The sequence below is a fragment of the Arachis ipaensis genome, chromosome B3, assembly GCF_059453495.1.
Source record: "Arachis ipaensis isolate K30076 ecotype BB chromosome B3, ASM5945349v1, whole genome shotgun sequence".
In the NCBI taxonomy this organism is placed as follows: Eukaryota; Viridiplantae; Streptophyta; class Magnoliopsida; order Fabales; family Fabaceae; genus Arachis; species Arachis ipaensis.
In genome coordinates, this window is record NC_142438.1 from 33,736,905 (window position 1) to 33,761,099 (window position 24,195).

A 24,195-nucleotide genomic window follows, 5' to 3' on the forward strand; every position below is an offset into this window, starting at 1 on the left:
TTCTTCTGGAGTGTTGTACTTTAGCTTGTTGTAAATGTCTCCTTAGAGTTTTCTCAGGTTCAGGATCAAGTTTAAAGAGAGTTTCTTTATCTCTATTCCTATTCATAAACAAGAAAAGAAGATAAGAAAGAAGAAGAATGGGAGCTCTATGTTCAAGAACAGAGGACTCCTTGTGAGATGTGAAGAAGAAAGAAGAATGATGATAGAGAGAAGAGAGAAAGAATTCAGCTTTGAGGAGATAAGAATTCGAAAATTAGAAGTAAAAAGAGAAAATATTTTTGTTCTTATTTTTATTTATTAATTAAATTTGAAAATAAAACTAATTAACTAAAAAGATTTAAAAATTAAATAATGAATTTTCGAAAAAGAAGAGAGAGAAAGAGAGAAGATATTTTCGAAAATTAGAAGAGAGAAGAATTAGTTAGGAAGTTTTGAAAAAGAAGAAAAAGAAAACAAGTAACTAATTAAGAAAAGATTTGAAAACAAGATAGGATATAAGATTAGAAAATATTTGAATTTAAAATTTAAAATTTGAAAAAATCTGAAAAATATTTGATTTTGAAAATTGAAATTGGAAAAGATAAGATAAGAATTTGAAAAGATTTGAAAAAGATAAGATTTAAAATTTGATTTTTGAAAAGATTTGATTTTGAAATAAGATAAGTTAAGATTTTTTAATTTTAAAGAAAGATAGAAAGATAGGACATTAATTTGAAAAAGATATCATTTTTGAAAAGATTTGAATTTGAAATTTAAAACTAAGATAAGATAAGATAATGATTTTGAAATCAAAATTTGAAAAATTTGTTGCTTTTTTCAAAAATTGAGATAAAGATAAGAAAAGATATTTTATTTTTTTGATTTTTGAATTTAATGAAGAAAGAGAAAAATAACAAAAAGACACCAAACTTAAAATTTTTAGATCTAAGACACCTAGAATTCGAAAATTGCAAAGAAAAATACAAAGAGACACCAAACTTAAAAATTTTAAAATCAAAACAAGAAGAAAAACAAGAATACTTTGATGATCAAGAAGAACTCCAAGAACAAAACTTAAAGAATTCAAAGAAAATAAAAAACATGCAAAGGACACCAAACTTAAAAATTTTGAAAACCAAAGACACCAATTTCGAAAATTTTAAAAGAAAAGACACAAGAAGACACCAAACTTAAAGATTGATACAAGATTTAAACAAAAGACACTAATTTTGAAAATTTTTGGAAAGAAAGACAAGAAATTCGAAAATTCAACAAGAACAAGAATAAAAGACTCAAACTCAAGATCAAGATTAATAAAGAAAAGAAAAAAATTTTGATTTTTTCATTTTTTCGAAAAAGAAAAATAAAAGACTCAAACAAAATTAAAAACAGTACCTAATCTAAGCAACAAGACAATCTGTTAGTTGTCCAAACTCAAACAATCCCCGGCAACGGCGCCAAAAACTTGGTGCGCGGAATTACACTTCGCACAACTGAATCAGCAAGTGCACTGAGTCGTCCAAGTAATACCTGAGTGAGTTAGGGTCGATCCCACGAGGATTGTGATTTGAAGCAAGATATTATTATCTTGTAGATCTTAGTTTGGCGGATAGAAAAGTTAGTTGGTTATTTAAAGCGCATACAAGAAAAATAAAGAAAACGTTACTCGGTTGATGGTGAATGCAATGATAAGAAGATGGTTAAGGCTTGGAGATGCTCTGTTCTTCTGGATTAATTCGGTTTCACTGTCTCCTCCAACTGTGAATGATTTTTCTATGGCAGGCTGTATATGATCAACGCCTTTCTTGAGAGGTCGCCAATTCTCCTCTAGAGCTAAACCCCAGGGTTAGTGTTGATCCAGTCTGATTGAGGGTGAAGCTCCTGCAGTTTATTCCCCTTAGTGATCCTACTCAAAACGCAACAGACAAGGTCGAATCTTCTGGATCAAAGAATGCTGCGCCTTTGGTTCTAGCCTCTACCACAAAGACTCTAATCTCCCCATACCTCGGCTGAACTGGTGTCTCGAGAAGTCCCCAACGAAGTCGTGGATTAGCTGTCTAAGAGATGTATAATCAATCTAGTGGTTCATCATTGTCCGATGAAAGACTCACTCTGAACCCATGTAGAATGAGATAACCTTGTGCCAGTTCAACGCTTTCATAAGGATGAAGAACGAAGATACATCTTAGAATAGAGAATCAAACACGAATTGAAGTAGAACAATAATACTTTATTAATCCATAAAACTCAGTAGAGCTCCTCCCCTCAACCTAGGAGGTTTAGAGACTCATACTGATACAAAATACAATGTGAAATACGAAAATATGCTAGAAGTGTTCGGAGAAATTAGTTCCTCCCTAAAAGTATAAAAGTTCTCAAATAAATACTAGACTAATGACTAAGGATTACATAAGAAGGGAAAAACAGTCTTTTAGTGTAAAAATCCACTTCCGGGGCCCACTTGGTGAGTGTTTGGGCTGAGCCTTGAGTGTCTCCACGAGCTAGGGTGGCTCTTTGGCGTTGAACACCTGCTTGGGGGTCCTTTTTGGGCGTTGGAACGCTGGCTACTCCCTTGTGGGCATTGGACGCCTGAACTGGGGCAGATGGCTGGCTTTAAATGCAAGTTTTTGGCCTTCAATTCTGAAGCAAAGTATGGAATATTATATATTTCTAGAAAGCCCTAGATGTTAGCTTTCCATAGCCATTGAGAACGCTCCATTTGGACTTTTGTAGCTCCAGAAAAGCTCCTTCGAGTGCAAGGAGGTCAGATCCTGACAGCATCTGCAGTGCTTTCTCTGCCTCTGGATCAGACTTTTGCTTTAGCTCCTCAATTTCAGCCAGAAAATACCTGAAATTGCATAAAAATATACAAACTCAAAGTAGAATCCAAAAATATGAAATTTACTCTAAAACCTATGAAAACTTAATAAAATGTAAATAAAACATACTAAAAACTATATGAAAATGATGCCAAAAAGCGTATAAAATATCTACTCATCACAAGGCTAGAAGAAGCGTGCAACACGTTAGTGAAGGGCGTGCTGCATGCCAAGGAAGAGCAACCCTAGGTCCAAGCCAAAAGTGGGCATGCAGCATGCCGATGCTGGGCGTGCCACACGCCCAAGAAGGACACTTCCAGGGGCCAACTTTGTAGTGGCGTGCTACACACCAATGCTGGGCATGCCACACGCCAAGGTTGCACACTCTCAGGGATTGAAATTTGGTAGCGTGTCACACGCTAATCTTAAAGGGAGTGCCATTCCTATACACCTTCGAAGCCTCCTCCAAGACATGAATAAAGAGCGTGCAACACGCTAATTCTGGGTGTGCCACATGCCCAAGAAGAATACTCCCAGGGATTAGCTTCAGGGTGGTGTGCAACACGCCAGTGAAGGGCGTGCCAAACGCCTTCGAAGACTCCTCCAAGCTAAAAGTTGGCATGCAACACGCTAGGCTTGGGCATGCCACATGCCAAGATAAAATGCCCCAAGGTTGAAACTTTTGGTGACGTGCCACACGCCCATATCCACAAGCCCAATCACCAAGTGACAAACCCATGATGCTGAAGAAGTGAACCACCAAGTTTTGAACAGGAATTACAAGGAGAATTGAAGATTAATTGAGGAAGTTTTGGTTTGATTTTGTTTTAATGAAGTTTGAATTTAAATTCTAGGTTTTTGTTTTAGGATTTAGTATAAAAGGTTCCTGAAAACACTTGTTCGGGGCTTTCGGTCATTTTTCAATTATTAATTTTGTTTATAGCACATCATGAGCGACTAATCTCTTTTGTTAAGATTAGAAGTTTTGTTGATTCTTATAGATTAATGTTATCGCTTTTCTATTCTTGATTTATGCATTGATGTTTTCTTAAGAAATAAGTTTTCGTTCTTCATCACAAGGATTTGAATATATTGGAAAATAGTTTGAATTTGAATAAAATTCTATATTCATCTTGGAAAAGTTGTTTGTTATAATTAAGCTTGAAAACTTCTTCTCATGATTCTCTGAGTTTTGAAACTAGCTTGATAAGTGACATCAAATCAACTAGGGTTAAGGGTTAAGAATTGTGTGGTTTTTAAATCAGTAAACGGGATTAATCTCATTTCTTAAATAATTGACTAAGAAATTATTAATTAATTAGGTTAAAGATAAATTGAATCACCAAAGAATTAGGATTTGTTAACTAAGATTCACCGTAAAATACATCTTTGCGTAATTAAGGTAGAAAGTGAAAAGTATTTATCTTGAAAGTCTCAGCATCTCTTAAACCTTAACATTTTACTTTTATGACTTTCTCTACTCATTCACCGCTACCTTTATTTATATTTTTGTTTTAGTATTTAATTCATCACAATTCATGCTTTTGATTGTCTAACTAGAATTATTAATTAACCAGTGCTTACTTAGTCCGTTAATCCTCGTGGGAATGATAACCTACTTACTGTGGTATTACTTGATACAATTCGATGCACTTGCCGAGTTGTGGTGTTGAAAAACTCTGCATCATGTTTTTGTGCTGTTGCTGGAGATTATTTAAGATTAATAACAAACTAGTTAATTGCTTACCTAGATTAGACCTTTTTCTTCTTTTTGATATTTACCTCATTGGAAATTCCCTTCACGTTGACATAGGGAATTCCCCTTTGTTCTTGGTGTTTTAGTGTTTATGTAGGACAACCAAGAGCAAGAGCCTCTCCAGTTCGATCCTAAAATTGAACTAACCCTCTGGTGATTGAGAAAGCAAGCTAGAAACAAGAGAGTTGTAGAAGAAATTGAAGAAGATTTAGAGAGAAACATGGTAGACAATAAAAATAACAATTCTAATACCAATTCTAGGAGGACTGTAGGGTATTCACTAAGCCCACTTCTGGGAATTGTGGGAGCAGTATAGTAGCACCCACTATAGAGGCAAACAACTTTGAATTGAACCCTCAACTCATCACCTTAGTGCAATAAAATTGCCTATTCAATAGGAGTCCTCAAGAAGATCCTAATTTGTTCATCTTCAGTTTCTTGCAAATTTATGACACAGTCAAATCTAATAGCATCTCTGCTGAAGCTTATCGATTGAGGTTGTTCCCATTCACTATAAGGGATCGAGCCAAGCAGTGGCTGAAAACTCAACCAAAGGAGAGCATAGCAACATGAGATGATTTAGTCAATAAGTTCTTGACCAAATTTTTTCTACCGTAGAGGTTGGCAAAGCTGAGACATGACATCCAAACTTACGTGCAGAAAGATAGAGAACCCCTTTATGAACCTTGAGAGAGGTATAAAGAGATGTTGAGAAAGTGTTCCTGGATATGTTTGCTAATTGGGTTCAACTCCAAAATTTTTATGATGGGATCACTCTTACTTCAAGGAATTCATTGGACTCCTCATCTAGAGAATCTTTGCACATGAAGACAACTGAAGAAGCCTTGAAATTAATTGAGATAGTGGCCAACAATCAATATTTATATTCCTCTGAAAGAGCCATGAAGAGAGGAGTGATGGAATTCGACACATTGGACACTATTCTAGCACAAAACAAGGCTATGTCTTTGTAAATCAGTACACTCACTAAGCAACTTGGACACATGCAAGTCTTCGTAGTGGGAACACAGGGTATCACCTATAACATGGGAGGAGAAGTCCATCAAAGTAAAGTTTCTGAGTTACTTAATCATGATCAACCCTCTGTTGAACAAGTGAATTACATGGAAAACTCTTCTAGGCTACACAATGACCCATTCTCTAAGACTTACAACCCTGGATGGCAGAACCACCCTAATCTTGGATGAAAAAATCAAAATCAAAGAACCAGTAACTTCAACAACTTCAATAATTCTCACCAACTACAAACACCTCCCACACAACCCTCTCAAAACCCACAAAAGATCACCCTGCTAGAGAATGCCTTAGAAAAACTCACTCAACACACCTCTATATTCATCCAACAAACCTCCAGCTTCATGCAAGAAACTAGAGCCAAATTAAAAAATAAAAAAGCTTCCATCTAAAATTTAGAAGTGCAAGTGGGCCAACTTGCTAAATAATTTGCTGAGAAATCCACAACTTATTTTCCCAGTGACACCATTCTAAATCCAAGAGAAGAATGTAAGGTCATTAACTTGAGAAGTAAAAAGGTGGTGGGTAAAGAAGCCAACAACAGTGACAAGCAAATTGAGAAAGACATGGAGGAATCCCATCATGAGGAAACACATGTCCCTGTCTCTCTAATTCCAACTCCACAAAAAAAGCTCCTAAGAAGCCAAAAGTACAAGAATACAAGCCTAGAATCCAATTTCCTCAAAGGCTACAAAAAAAGACTAAGGACAAGCAATTCTCTAAGTTCTTAGAAGTTTTTAAAAAGTTACAAATCAATATTCCCTTTGCTGAGGAATTTGAACAAATTCCATTGTATGCTAAATTTATAAATGAGTTAATGGCAAAGAAGAGAAACCGGAAAGAGGATGAAATGGTGGTTCTCACAAAAGAATGTAGTGCAATAATACAAAAAAATTTGTCCCAGAAATTGAAAGATCTTGGGAGTTTTTTCATACCTTGCACAATTGGTGAAATAACTATTGAAAGTGCTCCCTATGACTTGGGAGCTAGCATTAATTTGATGCATCTCTCTCTCTCTAATGAAAAAGATGCAAATTGAGGACGTCAAACCCACAAGAATATCACTCCAACTTACTGATCGTTCCATCAAATTTCCACACAGAGTTGTTGAAAACTTGTTGGTTAAAGTGGAAAAATTCATCTTTTCTACTGACTTTATTATTCTTGACATGAAGGAGGATACCAATGCTTCTATAATCTTGGAAAGGCCATTCCTTTCTACTGGGAGATCACTAACTGATGTGGAAAAAGGAGAGCTAACTTTGAGAGTTCATAATGAGCACATGGTGTTTTCAAAGCATACAACATCCTAGTGATTCAGAGAATTGCATGAAGATTGACTTACTTGATCCATTAATACATGAAGTTCTTGAGGAGGAGTGGTGCGCAGAAATTGTGATTACACTTTAATTATGTAAAATTCATCGCTCTTTCTTTCCCTGGTAATGGCGCCAAAAAACATGATGCCAATACCATGGTTCACAACTTCGCACAACTAACCAGCAAGTGCACTGGGTCGTCCAAGTAATACCTTACATGAGTAAGGGTCGAATCCCACGGAGATTGTTGGTATGAAGCAAGCTATGGTCACCTTGTAAATCTCAGTCAGGCAGATATAAATTGATAATGGTGTTTTCGAAAACAATTAATAAAACAGGGATAGAAATACTTATGTAAATCATTGGTGAGAATTTCAGATAAGCGAATAGAGATGCTTTCGTTCCTCTGAACCTCTGCTTTCCTGCTATCTTCATCCAATCAGTCTTACTCCTTTCCATGGCTGGCTTTATGTGATACATCACCACTGTCAATGGCTACTTTCGGTCTTCTCTCGGGAAAATGATCCAAATGCCCTGTCACGGCACGGCTAATTGTCTGGAGGCATCACCCTTGTCAATGGTTTCATCTTATCCTCTCAGTGAAAATGGTCAACGCACCCTGTCACGGCACGGCTATTCATCTGTCGGTTCTCGATCCTGCTGGAATAGGATTTACTATCCTTTTGCGTCTGTCACTACGCCCGGCAATCGTGAGTTTGAAGCTCGTCACAGTCATTCAATCATTGAATCCTACTCGGAATACCACAGAAAAGGTTTAGACCTTCCGGATTCTCTTGAATGCCGCCATCATTCTAGCTTACACCACGAAGATTCCGATTAAGAGATCTAAGAGATACTCATTCAATCTAATGTAGAACGGAAGTGGTTGTCAGGCACGCGTTCATAGGGAATGATGATGATTGTCACGTTCATCACATTCAGGTTGAAGTGCGAATGAATATCTTAGAAGCGAAATAAGATGAATTGAATAGAAAATAGTAGTACTTTGCATTAATCTTTGAGGAACAGCAGAGCTCCACACCTTAATCTATGGAGTGTAGAAACTCTACCGTTAAAATTACATAAGTGAAAAGTCCAGGCATGGCCGAATGGCCAGCCCCTCTGATCTAAGAACCAGGCGTCCAAAGATGACTAATACAATAGTAAAAAGTCATATTTATAATAAACTAGTCACTAGGATTTACAGAAGTAAGTAATTGATGCATAAATCTACTTCCGGGGCCCACTTGGTGTGTGCTTGGGTTGAGCTTTAACTTTCCATGTGCAGAGGCCATTTGTGGATTTGAACGCCAGGTTTTGATCCATTTCTGGCGTTCAACTCTGGTTTTTGATCCCTTTCTGGCGCTGAACTCTAGAATTGGGCAGAGAGCTGGCGTTGAACGCCAGTTTGCGTCATCTAAACTTGGGCAAAGTATAGACTATTATATATTGATGGAAATCCCTGGATGTCTACTTTCCAACGCAATTGGAAGCGCGCCATTTTAAGTTCTGTAACTCCAGAAAATCCATTTTGAGTGCAGGGAGGTCAGAATCCAACAGCATCAGCAGTCCTTCTTCAACCTTTGAATCTGATTTCTGCTCAAGTCCCTCAATTTCAGCCAGAAAATACCTGAAATCACAGAAAAATACACAAACTCATAGTAAAGTCCAGAAATGTGAATTTAACATAAAAACTAATGAAAACATCCCTAAAAGTAACTAGATTCTACTGAAAACATACTAAAAACAATGCCAAAAAGCGTATAAATTATCCGCTCATCACAACACCAAACTTAAATTGTTGCTTGTCCCCAAGCAACTGAAAATCAAATAGGATAAAAAGAAGAGAATATACTATAAATTCTAAACTATCAATGAAACATAGCTCCAATCAGATGAGCGGGACTTATAGCTTTTTACCTCTTGAATAGTTTTGGCATCTCACTCTATCCATTGAGGTTCAGAATGATTGGCTTCTATAGGAACTCAGAGTTCAGATAGTGTTATTGGTTCTCCTAGTTCAGTATGATGATTCTTGAAAACAGCTTCTTTATGAGTCTTGGCCGTGGCCCTAAGCACTTTGTTTTCCAGTATTACCACCGGATACATAAATGCCACAGACACATAACTGGGTGAACCTTTTCAGATTGTGACTCAGCTTTGCTAAAGTCCCCAATTAGAGGTGTCCAGGGTTCTTAAGCACACTCTTTTTTTGCTTTGGACCTTGACTTTAACTGCTCAGTCTCAAGTTTTCACTTGACACCTACACGCCACAAGCACATGGTTAGGGACAGCTTGGTTTAGCCGCTTAGACCAGGATTTTATTCCTTTAGGCCCTCCTATCCACTGATGCTCAAAGCCTTGGGATCCTTTTTATTTGCCCTTGCCTTTTGGTTTTAAGGGTTATTGGCTTTTTGCTCTTGCCTCTTGGTTTTAAGAGCTTTTGGCTTTTTCTGCTTGCTTTTTCTTTTTCTTTCTATTTTTTTTTCGCTATTTTTTTTCTGCAAGCTTTGTTCTTTGCTGCTTTTTCTTGCTTCAAGAATCATTTTTATGATTTTTCAGATTATCAAATAACATGTCTCCTAGTCATCATTCTTTCAAGAGCCAACATATTTAACATTCTTAAACAACAACTTCAAAAGACATATGCACTGTTCAAGCATTCATTCAGAAAACAAGAAGCATTGTCACCACATCAATATAATTAAACTAAGTTCAAGGATAAATTCGAAACTCATGTACTTCTTGTTCTTTTGAATTAAAACATTTTTCATTTAAGAGAGGTGATGGATTCATAGGACATTCATAACTTTAAGGCATAGTTTCTAACTACTAATGATCATGTAATGAAGACACAAACATAGATAAGCACATCACATAGAAAACGAAAAACAAAAGAAATAAGAACAAGGAATGAATCTACCTTAGTGATGGTAGCGTTTCCTTCTTGAGGAACCAATGATGTCCTTGAGCTCTTCTATGTCTCTTCCTTGTCTTTGTTGCTCCTCCCTCATTGCTTTTTGATCTTCTCTTATTTCATGAAGGATGATGGAGTGCTCTTGATGTTCTACCCTTAGTTGTCCCATGTTGGGACTTAATTCTCCTAGGGAGGTGTTGATTTGCTCCCAATATTTATGTGGAGGGAAGTCCATCCCCTGAGGTATCTCAGGGATCTCTTGATTTGCAGCCACATATTCTACCACTGAGCTATAGTCCCTTGAGATGAATCTTTCCATCTCCCATGACTCAGAGGTGGAAGCAATTGTCTTCTCTTTCCTCTTTCTTGAGGTTTCTCTGGCCTTAGGTGCCATTAATGGTTATGAAAAAACAAAAAAGCTATGCTTTTACCACACCAAACTTAGAATGTTGCTCGCCCTCGAGCAAAAGAAGAAAGAATAGAAGAAGAAGAAGAAGATATGGAGGAGATGGAGGGATGTGTATATTCGGCCATATGGGTGGGATTGGGTGGGAAAGAGATGTTTAATTTTGAAGATAAGTGGGTGTATGGATGTGAGTGGTAAATGGAAAACAGAAGGGATGACCATGAATGGAGAGAGAGAGGGTGAGAAGAAGTGAGTGGAAGTAGGTGGGGATCCTGTGGGGTCCACAGATCCTGAGGTGATCCTGTGAGGTCCACAGATCTTGAGGTGTCAAGGCATTTACATCCCTGCACCAATTTAGGCATGCAAAATGCCCTTGCACACAACTCTGGGCGTTCAGCGCCAGGTTGGTACCCATTTTGGGCGTTCAACGCCCATTTGTTGCCATTTCTGGCGTTGAACGCCAGAACCATGCTTGTTCTGGGCGTTCAGCGCCAGGATGCTGCCCATTTTGGGCGTTCAGCGCCAGAACCATGCTCTATTCTGGCGTTGAACGCCAGACAGATGCTCCTCCAGGGTGTGATTTTTCTTCTGCTGTTTTTGATTCCGTTTTTGATTTTTTTGTTTATTTTGTGACTCCACATGATCATGAACCTATAAAGACATATAACTAAGAAAAATATAGTTAGATAAATAGAAATTGGGTTGCCTCCCAACAAGCGCTTCTTTAATGTCAATAGCTTGACAGTGGGCTCTCATGGAGCCTCACAGATGTTCAGAGCATTGTTGAGACTCTCCAACACCAAACTTAGAGTTTGGATATGGGAGTTCAACACCAAACTTAGAGTTTGGTTGTGGCCTCCCAACACCAAACTTAGAGTTTGACTGTGGGGGCTTTGTTTGACTCTGCTTTGAGAGAAGCTTTTTCTGCTTCCTCTCCATGGATGCAGAGAGAGATCCTTGAGTTGTAAACACAAGGTTGTCCTCATTCAATTGAAGGATTAATTCTCCTCTGTCCACATCAATCACAGCTCTTGCTGTGGCTAGGAAAGGTCTTCCTAGGATGATGGATTCATCCTCTTCCTTCCCAGTATCCAGGACTATGAAATCAACAGGGATGTAAAGGTCTTCAACCTTTACTAACACGTCCTCTACTTGTCCATATGCCTGTTTTCTTGAATTGTCTGCCATCTCTAATGAGATTTTAGCAGCTTGCACCCCATAGATTCCCAGTTTTTCTATTACAGAGAGGGGCATGAGGTTTATTCCTGAACCAAGGTCACACAGAGCCTTAAAGATCATGGTGCCTATGGTACAAGGTATTATGAACTTTCCAGGATCCTGTCTCTTCTGAGGCAATGTCAGTTGATTCAGATCACTTAGTTCATTGATGAACAAGGGAGGTTCATCTTCCCAAGTCTCATTACCAAATAATTTGGCATTCAGCTTCATGATTGCACCAAGAAACTTGGCAGTTTGCTCTTCAGTAACATCCTCATTCTCTTCAGAAGAGGAATACTCATCAGAGCTCATGAAGGGCATAAGGAGGTTCAATGGAATCTCTATGGTCTCTAGATGAGCCTCAGAGTCCTTTGGTTCCTCAGAGGGAAGCTCCTTATTGGTCACTAGACGTCCCAGGAGGTCTTCCTCCTTGGGATTCATGTCCTCTCCTTCCCTTACAGGTTCGGCCATGGTGCTTATGTCAATGGCCTTGCACTCTCCTTTTGGATTCTCTTTTGTATTGCTTGGGAGAGTACTAGGAGGGATTTCAGTGATCCTTTTACTCAGCTGGCCCACTTGTGCTTCTAAATTTCTAATGGAAGACCTTGTTTTATTCATGAAACTCACAGTGGCCTTAGATAGATCAGAGACTAAGTTTGCTAAGCTAGATGGATTCTGCTCAGCATTCTCTGTCTGTTGCTGAGTGGATGATGGAAAAGGCTTGCTATTGCTAAACCTGTTTCTTCCACCATTATTAAAGCCTTGTTGAGGCTTTTGATCCTTCCATGAGAAATTTGGATGATTTCTCCATGATGAGTTATAGGTGTTTCCATAAGGTTCACCTAAGTAATTCACCTCTGCTATTGCAGGGTTCTCAGGATCATAAGCTTCTCCTTCAGAAGATGCCTCTTGAGTACTGTTGGATGCAGCTTGCATTCCATTCAGACTCTGAGAAATCATATTGACTTGCTGAGTCAATATTTTGTTCTGAGCCAATATGGCATTCAGAGTATCAATCTCAAGAACTCCCTTTTTCATAGGCGTCCCATTATTCACAGGATTTCTTTCAGAAGTGTACATGAACTGGTTATTTGCAACCATGTCAATGAGTTCTTGAGCTTCTGCAGGCGTTTTCTTTAGGTAAATGGATCCACCTGTAGAGGTATCCAATGACATCTTAGATAACTCAGACAGATCATCATAGAATATTTCTAGGATGGTCCATTCTAAAAGCATGTCAGAAGGACACTTTTTTGTCAGTCCTTTGTATCTCTCCCAAGCTTCATAGAGGGATTCACCTTCTTTCTGTCTGAAGGTTTGAACATCCACTCTAAGCTTGCTCAGCTTTTGAGGAGGAAAGAACTTGGCTAGGAAAGCCTTGACCAGCTTATCCCAAGAGTTCAGGCTATCCTTAGGTTGAGAGTCCAACCATACTCTAGCTCTGTCTCTTACAGCAAAAGGGAAAAGCATGAGCCTGTAGACTTCAGGATCTACTCCATTAGTCTTAACAGTATCACATATCTGCAAGAATTCAGTTAAGAACTGAAAAGGATCTTCAGATGGAAGTCCATGAAACTTGCAGTTCTGTTGCATCAGAGAAACTAGCTGAGGTTTTAGCTCAAAATTGTTTGCTCCAATGGTAGGGATGGAGATGCTTCTTCCATGTAAATTGGAATTAGGTGCAGTAAAGTCACCAAGCATCCTCCTTGCATTATTATTATTTTCGGCTGCAATCTCCTCTTCTTGTTTGAAAATTCCTAACAGGTGCTTACTGGTTTGTTGTAATTCAGAGTCCTTTCAGGTTTTGGATCTGCTTCAACAAGAATATTCTTGTCTTTGCTCCTGCTCATATGAAAAAGAGGAAACAGAAAATAATAATAATAATAATAATAATAGGGATCCTTTTTACCACAGTATAGATGTCCCTGTGTGAGTAGAAGAAAAGAAGGAGATGAGAGAGAAAGAGAATTTTCGAAAATGATTTTTGAAAAAGAGTTAGTGATTTTCGAAAATAGTTTTTGAAAAGTGTTAGAAATTTTTCGAAAATTAAAATAAAAAATAATTAGTTAATAAAAAAAAGAATTTTTGAAAAAGGGGGAGATATTTTTTCGAAAATTAGAGAGATAGAGAGTTAGTTAGGTAGTTTTGAAAAAGATAAGAAACAAACAAAAAGTTAGTTAGTTAGTTGAAACAAATTTTGAAAATCAATTTTGAAAAGATAAGGAGTTAGGAAGTTAGAAAAGATATTTTGAAATCATATTTTTGAAAATGATAAGATAAGAAGATATTTTTGAAAAGATATGATTGAAATTAGTTTTTGAAAAAGATTTGATTTTTAAAATCACAATTAATGACTTGATTCACAAGAAATCACAAGATATGATTCTAGAACTTAAAGTTTGAAACTTTCTTAACAAGTAAGTAACAAACTTGAAATTTTTGAATCAAAACATTAATTGGTTTTCGAAAATTTGATATAAAAATAAGAAAAAAATTTTTTAAAAAATATTTTTATAATTTTTGAAAATAACTAAGAAAAATGAAAAAAGATTTGATTTTTGAAAAAGATTTTGAAAAAGATAAGATTTTCAAATTGAAAATTTGATTTGACTCATAAGAAACAACTTGATTTTAAAAATTTTGAAAAAGTCAATCCAAATTTTCGAATTTGATGAGAGAAAAAGGGAAAGATATTTTTTTGATTTTTGAATTTTTTTTATGAGAGAGAGAAACATGAAAATGATGCAATGCATGAGAATTTTAGATCAAAACATGTGATGCATGCAAGAATGCTATGAATGTCAAGATGAACACCAAGAACACTATGAAGATCATGATGAACATCAAGAACACATTTTTGAAAAATTTTTTTAATGCAAAGAAAACATGCAAGACACCAAACTTAGAATTCTTTAATGCTTAGACATAAAGAATTCAGGAATGCATATGAAAAACAAGAAAAGACACAAAACATGCAAATGCAAAGATCAAACAAGAAGACTTACCAAGAACAACTTGAAGATCATGAAGAACACTATGAATGCATGAATTTTCGAAAAAAATGCAAGATGCACATGCAATTGACACCAAACTTATAATATAACTCAAGACTCAAACAAGAAACAGAAAAATATTTTTGATTTTTATGATTTTCTAATTTTTTTTGGATTTTTTTTTCGAAAATTATTTGTAAAAGAAAAAATAAGGATTCCAAAATTTTTAATATGAATTCCAGGAATCTTGCCATGTTAGTCTAAAGCTTCAGTCCAGGAATTAGACATGGCTCACTAGCCACCCAAGCTTTCAATGAAAGCTCCGGTCCAAAACACTAGACATGGCCAATGGCCAGCCAAGCTTTAGCATGTAAATCAGGAACAACAGCAGGTGGATTAACAACAACTAGCTTGCTCTTGATAACAAATTGCAAACCTCAGTCCAAATGAATTTAGACATGGCTTTACAGCCAGCCAGGCTTCGCATGCTTCGTGAAACACTAGAATTCATTCTTAAAAATTTTGAATAAAAATATATATATTTTTTTGAAAACATTTTTATTTTTTTCGAAAACAGGTGAGAAAATTATGAAATATTTTTGAAAAATTTTTGAAAAGAAAACAAAAAGAAAATTACCTAATCTGAGCAACAAGATGAACCGTCAGTTGTCCAAACTCGAACAATCCCCGGCAACGGCGCCAAAAACTTGGTGCGCAGAAATTGTGATTACACTTTAATTATGTAAAATTCATCGCTCTTTCTTTCCCTGGTAATGGCGCCAAAAAACATGATGCCAATACCATGGTTCACAACTTCGCACAACTAACCAGCAAGTGCACTGGGTCGTCCAAGTAATACCTTACGTGAGTAAGGGTCGAATCCCACGGAGATTGTTGGTATGAAGCAAGCTATGGTCACCTTGTAAATCTCAGTCAGGCAGATATAAATTGATAATGGTGTTTTCGAAAACAATTAATAAAACAGGGATAGAAATACTTATGTAAATCATTGGTGAGAATTTCAGATAAGCGAATAGAGATGCTTTTGTTCCTCTGAACCTCTGCTTTCCTGCTATCTTCATCCAATCAGTCTTACTCCTTTCCATGGCTGGCTTTATGTGATATATCACCACTGTCAATGGCTACTTTCGGTCTTCTCTCAGGAAAATGATCCAAATGCCTTGTCACGGCACGGCTAATCGTCTGGAGGCATCACCCTTGTCAATGGTTTCATCTTATCCTCTCAGTGAAAATGGTCAACGCACCCTGTCACGGCACGGCTATTCATCTGTCGGTTCTCGATCCTGCTGGAATAGGATTTACTATCCTTTTGCGTCTGTCACTACGCCCGGCAATCGCGAGTTTGAAGCTCGTCACAGTCATTCAATCATTGAATTCTACTCGGAATACCACAGACAAGGTTTAGACCTTCCGGATTCTCTTGAATGCCGCCATCATTCTAGCTTATACCACGAAGATTCCGATTAAGAGATCTAAGAGATACTCATTCAATCTAATGTAGAACGGAAGTGGTTGTCAGGCACGCGTTCATAGGGAATGATGATGATTGTCACGTTCATCACATTTAGGTTGAAGTGCGAATGAATATCTTAGAAGTGAAATAAGATGAGTTGAATAGAAAACAGTAGTACTTTGCGTTAATCTTTGAGGAACAGCAGAGCTCCACACCTTAATCTATGGAGTGTAGAAACTCTACCGTTAAAATTACATAAGTAAAAGGTCCAGGCATGGCCAAATGGCCAGCCCCTCTGATCTAAGAACCAGGCGTCCAAAGATGACTAATACAATAGTAAAAAGTCCTATTTATAATAAACTAGTCACTAGGGTTTACAGAAGTAAGTAATTGATGCATAAATCTACTTCCGGGGCCCATTTGGTGTGTGCTTGGACTGAGCTTTAACTTTCCATGTGCAGAGGCCATTTGTGGAGTTGAACGCCAGGTTTTGATCCATTTCTGGCGTTCAACTCTGGTTTTTGATCCCTTTCTGGCGCTGAACTCCAGAATTGGGCAGAGAGCTGGCGTTGAATGCCAGTTTGCGTCATCTAAACTTGAGCAAAGTATGGACTATTATATATTGATGGAAATCCCTGGATGTCTACTTTCCAATGCAATTGGAAGCGCACCATTTTGAGTTCTGTAGCTCCAGAAAATCCATTTTGAGTGCAGGGAGGTCAGAATCCAACAGCATCAGCAGTCCTTCTTCAACCTCTGAATCTGATTTCTGCTCAAGTCCCTCAATTTCAGCCAGAAAATACCTGAAATCATAGAAAAATACACAAACTCATAGTAAAGTCCAGAAATGTGAATTTAACATAAAAATTAATGAAAACATCCCTAAAAGTAACTAGATTCTACTGAAAACATACTAAAAATAATGCCAAAAAGCGTATAAATTATCCGCTCATCAAGGAGCCACTTGACAATGTATTAGATAGCTCTCAACCTCCACACATGGAAGGGAGAGGAGACCTAACAACTTGCATGCACGTCATAGAGGAGGAGGGAATTAATCACCCTCCAACACCTCCATGCATGCAAGTTTCTTCACCTGAGAAGGAGGCAAAGGACGAATCACCAAAAGTTTGAATTAAATCCCTTGCCTCCAACCCTCAAAGATGCATTCTTTGGTCCCAAGGACACACTTTCAGTGATCATTAGTGCCTCTTTAAGTAAGTTGAAAGAGGAGGAATTGATCAAAGTGCTACAAGCTCATAAGACAGCCTTAGGATAGACCATCCATGATCTTAAGGGGATAATTCCTACTATGTGCATGCATAAAATCTTGCTTGAAGAAGGCTCTAAACTAGTGGTGCAAGCACAGAAGGGGCTTAATCCTGTCATAAAGGAGGTGGTTTAAAACGAAGTCATGAAGTTGTGGGAAGCGGAAATATTTTATCCAATTTCCGATAATCCATGGGTAAGTCCAGTTTAAGTTGTTCCCAAGAAAGATGGAGTTACAATGATCACCAATGAAAAGAATGAGCTCATCCCCACAAGAACAGTCACAGGATGGTGCATGTGCATTGACTATAGGAAGCTCAACACCGCCACTAGGAAAGATCATTTCTCCTTGCCTTTCATTGATCAGATGCTTGAGAGATTGGTGGGACATGCACTCTATTATTTTTTGGATGGCTATTTGGGGTACAATCAAATTGCGGTAGACCCTGCGAATCAAGAGAAGATGGCATTCACTTGTCCGTTTGGTGTCTTTGCCTACCGTCGCATGCCTTTTGGACTTTGCAATGCTCCTGCCACTTTTCAAAGGTGCATGCTTTCTATTTTTTTAACATGGATGAGAAATTTATTGAGGTATTTATGGATGACTTCTCTATTTTTGGTGATTCTTTTTATGCATGTTTACAACATCTCGCCTTAGTTTTGAAACGGTGTCAAGAAATAAACCTTATTTTGAATTGGGAGAAATGTCATTTTATGGTTACCGAAGGTATTATTCTTGGGAACCAGATTTCAAACAAAGGCATAGAAGTTAACAAAGTTAAAGTGGAGGTAATTGATAAGTTACCACCACCAGTGAGTATGAAAGCCATAAGAAGTTTTCTAGGTCATGCTGGATTTTATAAAAGATTAATAAATGACTTCTCAAAGATTGCAAAGCCTCTGAGCAATCTCTTAGTTAGTGATATTCCTTTTGTTTTTGATAAAGCTTGTATGCATGCCTTTGAAACTCTTAAGTCTAAGCTTGTCTCTACACTAATCATTACTCCACCCAATTGGACCTTATCTTTTGAACTTATGTGTGATGCAAGTGATTTTACAATAGGTGCAGTGTTAGGAAAAGACAAGATAAGGTCTTACATGTTATTTACTATGCTAGCTGTTTCCTAAATGGTGCACAAAAGAATTACATCACCGCAGAAAAGGAACTTTTAGCGGCAGTTTTCGCTTTTAATAAATTTAGATACTATTTAATTGGTTCAAAAGTAATTATCTACACTGAACACTCTGCTCTTAAGTTTCCTTTGACCAAACAAGATGCTAAACCAAGGCTTATTAGGTAGGTACTCCTCCTACAAGAATTTGACATTGAAATAAGAGACAGGAAGGGTTCTAAGAATCAAGTGGCTAACCACCTTTCAAGGATTGAGCCTTTAGAAGTCCTAGATGAACAAATCCCAGGGAATGAAAGCTTCTTTGATGAGCAATTACTTGTCATACACAAGGCACCTTGGTTTGCGGATATAGCAAACTATAAGGCCGGAAAGATCACTTCCGAGGAATTCAATTGGCACTAAAGGAAGAAGCTGCAGCATGGTGCTTGTTACTTCTTATGGGATAATCCTTATTTGTTCAAGTGGTGCCCGGACGGCATAATCCGGAGGTGCTTCCTAGATGAAGAGACTCAAGAGGTCCTTTGGTACTATCATGGCTCCAAATATGGTGGCCACTTTGGTGGAAATAGAACTGCAGTAAAGGTTCTCCAATGTGGCTTAAATTGGCTAACCATCTTCAAGGATGCAAGAGAATTTGTTGAGAAGTGCGATCATTGTCAAAGAACAGGGACCCTCTCCAAGCGAAATGAAATGCCACAAGACTTTATTCTAGAGGTGGAATTGTTTGATGTATGGAGGATTGACTTCATGGGACTTTTCCAACCCTCATACTCAAATAATTACATCTTAGTGGCTGTGGATTATGTTTCTAATTGGGTGGAGACCATGGCATTACCAACTAATGATGCTAAAGTGGTTCTTAACTTTCTCAAGAAAAATATATTCAACAGGTTTGGTGTTCCTAGAACCTTGATCAGTGATGGAGGAAATCACTTTTGCAATAAGCAGCTAAATACTCTTTTCCTAAAATATGGAGTGGAGCACAAGGTGGCTACTCCATACCATTCTCAGACAAGTGGCCAAGTGGAAATCTCCAACAGAGAGCTTAAGAGAATTCTGGAGAAAACTGTGGGAGTTTCAAGGAAATACTAGGCCAAAAAGTTAGATGATGCCCTATGGGCATATAGAACGGCTGTCAAAACCCCCATTGGCATGTCACCTTACCAGCTTGTTTATGGAAAATCTTGTCACCTGCCCGTTAAATTGGAACATAAAGCATATTGGGACCAAGTTCCTGAATTTTCATGCTAAAGCTGTGGGAGAGAAGAGGTTGCTTCAGCTTAATGAACTTGATGAGTTTAAAGTTGAAGCTTATGAGAATGCTAAACTCTACAAGGAGAAAACAAAGAGGTGGCATGATAAGAGGATCTCAGTAAGAACCTTTGAACATGGCCAAAGAGTCGTTCTATTTAATTCAAGACTCAAGCTTTTCCCAAGAAAGCTCAAATCTAGATGGTCTGGACCGTTGACTATCACCACAGTCTCTTCCTATGGTCACCTTGAAATCATGGAAGAAAATTCCGAGAGAACATTCACTGTCAATAGACAAAGGTTGAAGCATTACTTTGGAGGTGAGATTGATCACCAAAGAATAGTTCACTGCCTCACTTAAAAGGAGTCGTGCCGTCAAGCTAATGACGTTAAAGAAGTTCTTGTTGGGAGGCAACCCAACGTTAGGTAACTTCTCTTTTCATGTTTTTTTTTGCTTAGATTAATTTTTTGTATATATTTTATGGATTAAGTTTGGTGTTGCTACACCATAATTGAGCCTACATATCACTGAAAATTTGGCCCAGTGATGCGGATTTTGAATACCACAAACTAACCGGCAAGTACACTGGGTCGTACCAAGTAATAACTCAAGTGAGTGAGTGTCGATCCCACGAGGATTAATGGATTAAGCAACAATAGCTGAGTGATTAGGCTAGTTAGACAAGCTAAATTGAGTGGTTTCGGGTTCAAATTGCAAAAAAATAGTAAATCAATGAGTTCAAGAGAGCAAATAGTAAATCATTGGTGAAAATAGTATGAGAAAACGATTAAGGCTTTGGAGATGTTTAGATTTTCGGATTAACAATTCTTATTAACTACTTTAATCGAACAAAGATTCAATTCATGGCAAACCTTAAGTGATTAACCCCTAATTCCTTAGTAATTTAATCTCATCTAACTCAATCAATCGCCAATTCCTTTGTCACTTAATTTAAATTAGAAGATGAAGTCAAATTCTAGTTTATGAGCCACACAAACCTTATACGTCACGTATCCCGTTAATTCTAGTGATATAACTTTTAAATCCAGATAATTAGAGAGTTGTGAGGAATTGATTCCAAGCTTTAATTCTAGTGATATAACTTTTCCAAGATTCAATAAGAATTCAAATAGAAAAAGAGTTATCTTCTAATATACTCTAATTTCTAGGATGAAGAATGAAATCAATCCTTGAATTTAAAAATAGTGCATAGATTAAGAATAGAATGACAATATGTTAATCCATTAAAATAAATAGAGATCCTAACCTTAACAAGGGAGATTTAGTTGCTCATGACTCGGAGAAAAACCTTGAGTTCTCAAAGTATAAATTGCGAAATGAGGAAGAAGAAGAAGAAGAGAAGAGAGCCCCGAAGGGCTAAATCTTTTCTCCTAATTGATATAAAATAAAAATTATACAAACTCTAAAAATTCTAAAATTCCTTGGGACACCAAACCGAGTGAAAATATATCTCTGAAGAAAGCTCATCACCACCTTGGCATCATTAGAGGGCAAAGCCACTACTTCCACCCACTTGGACACGTAATCCACTACCATTGGAATGTAGTTATTTGAGTATGAGGGAGGAAAAGGTCCCATGAAGTCAATGCCCTACACATCAAACAACTCAATCTCTAATATTCCCTGTTGTGGCATCCTATTATGGTTGGGAATATTTCTAGCTCTCTGGCACTTTCCACAATTCCTCACAAAATCTCGAGCATCTCTAAAGAGAGTTGGCCAATAAAAAATGCTCTAGAGGACCTTAGTTGCTATCCTCTCACCACCAAAGTGGCCACCGTACTCGGAACCATGACAATGCCAAAAGATCTACTGTGCCTCCTCATCCGGAATACATCATCAGATGATACCATCTGAGTATCTCTTGGAAAGATAAGGCTCCTCCCATAAGAAATACTTGGCATCATTGAACAGCTTGTTCACCTGCTGTTTAGTATATTCTTTTAAGATGAACCTCATAGCCTTGTAATTTGTAATATCTACAAACTACAGGGATCTCTGTATAGCAAAGAGTTGCTCATCAGGAAAAATCTCATTCACAGGAATAGGATGTTGCACGACATCTTCAGGCTCAATCCTGAAAAGGTGGTCAGCCACTTGATTCTCTGACCCTTTCCCGTCTCTAATCTCAATATCAAACTCCTAAAGAAGGAGCACCTACCTGATCAATCTTGATTTAGCATCATGTTCGGTTAGAAGGTACTTAAGAGCAGCATGGTCAGTATAAACAATAACTTTAGAACCGATAAAATAGGACCTAAACTTATCAAAAGTAAAAACTAAAGCTAATAATTCTTTTTTTGTAGTTGTGTAATTCTTTTGTGCGTTATTTAACACACGGCTAGTATAGTAAATGACGTGCATAAGCTTGTCTTGTCTCTATCCCAAGACAACCCTTATAACATGGTCACTAGTATCACACATCAATTCAAATGGTAAATCTCAGTTAGGAGGAGCTATGATGGGTGCGGAGATAACCTGAGCTTTCAGAGTCTCAAAAGCATGCAAACAATCATCATTAAAGCAAAAAGGAATGTCTACAACTGAGAGGTTGCTCAAAGGTTTAATAATTTTAGAAAAATTCTTTATAAACCTTCTATAAAAACCTGCATGTCCTAAGAAACTCTGGATTGCCTTTACATTAGTGGGTGGTGGTAATTTTTCAATCATCTCCACCTTAGCTTTATCAACCTCTATTCCTTTACTTGAAATTTGGTGCCCAATAACAATACCTTCAGTCACCATAAAATGGTATTTTTTTCAGCTCAAAACAAGGTTTATTTTTTGACATTGCTTCAAGACTAAGGAAAGATGTCTCAGGAAAGAATAAAAAGAATTACGAAATACAGAAAAATTATCCATAAATATCTCAATGAACTTTTCAACTATGTCAGAAAATATGAAAAGCATACATCTCTAAAATGTTGCTGGGGCATTGCATAATCCAAGTGGCATCCTCCAGTAAGCAAATACACCAAAAGGACAAGTGAATGTCATCTTCTCCTGATCTTGAGGCTCCACTACAATCTGATTATATCCAGAATAACTATCTAGAAAATAATAAAATGCATGTCCAGCTAACCTCTCAAGTATCTGATCAATAAAAAGTAAGGGAAAGTAGTCCTTCCTAGTTGCAGTGTTGAGCCTCCTATAGTTAATGCACACACGTCATCCGGTAATTATCTGTGTAGGAATCAGCTCATTCTTCTCATTTTTGACCACTATCACACCTCCCTTCTTGGGAACAACTTGCACGGGACTCACCTATGGACTGTCAGAAATTGGGTAAATTATTCCGGCTTCCTAGAGCTTCATAACCTTTTTCTGAACCACACTTTCATAGTTAGATTTAGCCGCCTTTGTGGTTACACTACGGGTTTAGTATCATCCTCAAGTAGAATCTTGTGCATACACATAGTCAGACTTATCCCTTTCAAGTCACTAATGTTCCACCCAAGAGCTGTTTGGTGACTTCTAAGCACCTGTATCAATGCCTCCTCTTCATCATGACTCAGAGAGGAGCTAATAATCACTGATTAGAAATCCTTCTTGCCTAGAAAGGCATACTTAAGAGAGGGAGATAAGGGCTTCAACTCAAGCTTGGGTGGCCCCTCCTCCTTAGTATGTGTGTTTAGTTCCCCCTTTTGTGGTGGTGAATCATCAATCTCTAGCAAACCATCCTCTGAAGGGGGTTTCAAAACACTATCAAGCTCTTCTGCTTCAAGGACCTCTTAAATCAATGGCTTAATTAAGTCAATTCTCATACATCCTTTAGAATCACTAAGATGAAAAGCCTCAAGCACATTAAGAATGACTTCTTCATCATTGACTCTCAGAGTCAACTTACTCTTTTGCACATCAATAAGGGCTCTTTCTGTAGCTAGAAAAGGTCTTTCCAAAATAATAGAAGCATTCATATCTTCTTCCATATCTAGTATCACAAAAGCAGTAGAAAAAATAAAGGGTCCTACTTTCACTAGTAAATTCTCAACAACTCCAAGATGAAATTTAATTGAACGGTCAGCAAGTTGAAGAGATATTCTAGTGGGTTTTACCTCATCAATTTGGAGCTTTCTCATCAAGGAAATGGCATGAGATTGATGCTTGATCTAAGATCACATAATGCCCTTTGAATAGTAATGTCTCTAATGGTGCAATAAATTAAAAAGCTTCCCGGATCTTGCATCTTCTCAGGGAGATCCTGTTGGATAATTGCACTGCATTTCTTGGTGAGCACCACGGTTTCACTCTCTTTTCAATTCCTCTTGTTGGTCAATAATTCCTTCGTAAATTTAGCTTAGAGAGTCATTTGCTCCAAAGCCTCTACAAAGAAAATGTTGATCTGAAGCTTCCTAAAGTCTTCTAGGAATCTTAAAAAGTGCTTGTCTTTGGATGCCTTCTGAAGCCTCTAAGGATATGAGATTTTTGGCTTGTACTCAGGCACTAGAGATTTTACCTTGTATTGCTCAACATCAATCGAGAAAAGGTTGTTTGGATGCCTCTCAGGGGCGTGTGATGAGCGGATAATTTATACTCTTTTTGGCATTGTTTTTAGGTAGTTTTTAGTATGTTTTAGTTACTTTTTATTATATTTTTATTAGTTT

General features: G+C 37.4%; 1 non-coding gene across 1 annotated transcript; it reads left to right on the top strand.

Annotated features, from left to right (window-relative positions):
* The first annotated feature begins 12,679 nt into the window (after positions 1 to 12,679).
* Positions 12,680 to 12,787, top strand: LOC148570264 (small nucleolar RNA R71). The gene has a single exon (XR_015880427.1). It is a non-coding gene; the product is annotated as a small nucleolar RNA R71 (small nucleolar RNA).
* The last annotated feature ends 11,408 nt before the right edge of the window (positions 12,788 to 24,195 follow it).